Below are 1,271 nucleotides of genomic sequence, written 5' to 3' on the forward strand. Positions count from 1 at the left end.
TTGACTTGTGACCAAAGACTTGAGACTTGACTTGGACTCTAGCTCAAAGACTTGAGACTTGACTTGGACTCTAGCTCAAAGACTTGAGACTTGACTTGGACTTGCAAAAAATGACTTGTGAGCATCTCTCCCTTCAACCTGTATAACTTTGAGGATGAATGAAGATTCTCCTATGACAGGGACTGTAACTGGTAATGTAATAACTGATGTATAATGTAATAACATCTTAAAATATAATAGGGCATCCCTCTAAATTGGTTGAACATGTAATCAAACCTGTTACTGTAGTAAATCCAAAACAAATCTGATTCCAGTTCCTCCAAATTGAGCTAAGCATGATGGATTTGTCTGTGCAACTGACAGTCTATGGTGTTCATACAGATAAGGCTGTGTGTCGACATAGAGTTTTATTCTCAGTATTGCATCACATCCACAGCTGCAACACCATAGTCAATCCAACAATGCCAATATAACATCTACTGTAGAAAGCCCAAGTGCATGATGTCAGTCAGACCAGTAATAACAATATATCAGTCACATCATATATCACTGTGCTAAAATAGCACATTACTAAACTTAATTTTCCTCCCACTGGGTCTTTCCTGTTGAAACCAGCTTCATGTCAGTTGGGTGATTGGATCAGCCACAGCACCTATACGCACCCAATTAGCCAATTAGTTTTTGACTGTAAAAGACAAATTAAGCTGTGAGCAAACTGAATGAACTGTTGACGGGTTTATGGCTAGGTGCTGTGGCTGATCTGAACACCCAACTCACATGAAGCTGGTTTCAACAGGAAAGACCCAGTGGGAGGAAAATTAAGTTTAGTAATGTGCTATTTTAGCACAGTGATATATTATGTGTTATATGTGTTATTATGTTTGCCTAAAATCACATTCGGGGGGGTTATAGTGTCCCATCCAAAATAAATGAAGCCTGTCAATTGTTTGCTTCTGCGACCGCTGCAAAGGTGTTGGTGTGAGTTTCCTGTCACATGGTGCACACTGACTGTGAAACAGTGCAAGCAGTCATCTATAGAAAATTATCTCACTTCACTGCTGAAGAATGATTGGGTAAAATACATTTTATTTATATAGCATAGAATTGTAAATACAAATGAGTTAAAAATTAAGAAGCACATTGCAAAGGTAATTAAAAAATAATAAGACAAGAAAATTACCTTGTAAAAACATTATGCAAAACTACAGTAGGTTGATGGAAGTGTGAGACGTGATTTGAAAGATAATATTTAAGTAGTTTATCTAAGTTCC

Source organism: Poromitra crassiceps (genome assembly GCF_964638095.1).
Source record: "Poromitra crassiceps genome assembly, chromosome: 28".
In the NCBI taxonomy this organism is placed as follows: domain Eukaryota; kingdom Metazoa; phylum Chordata; class Actinopteri; order Beryciformes; family Melamphaidae; genus Poromitra; species Poromitra crassiceps.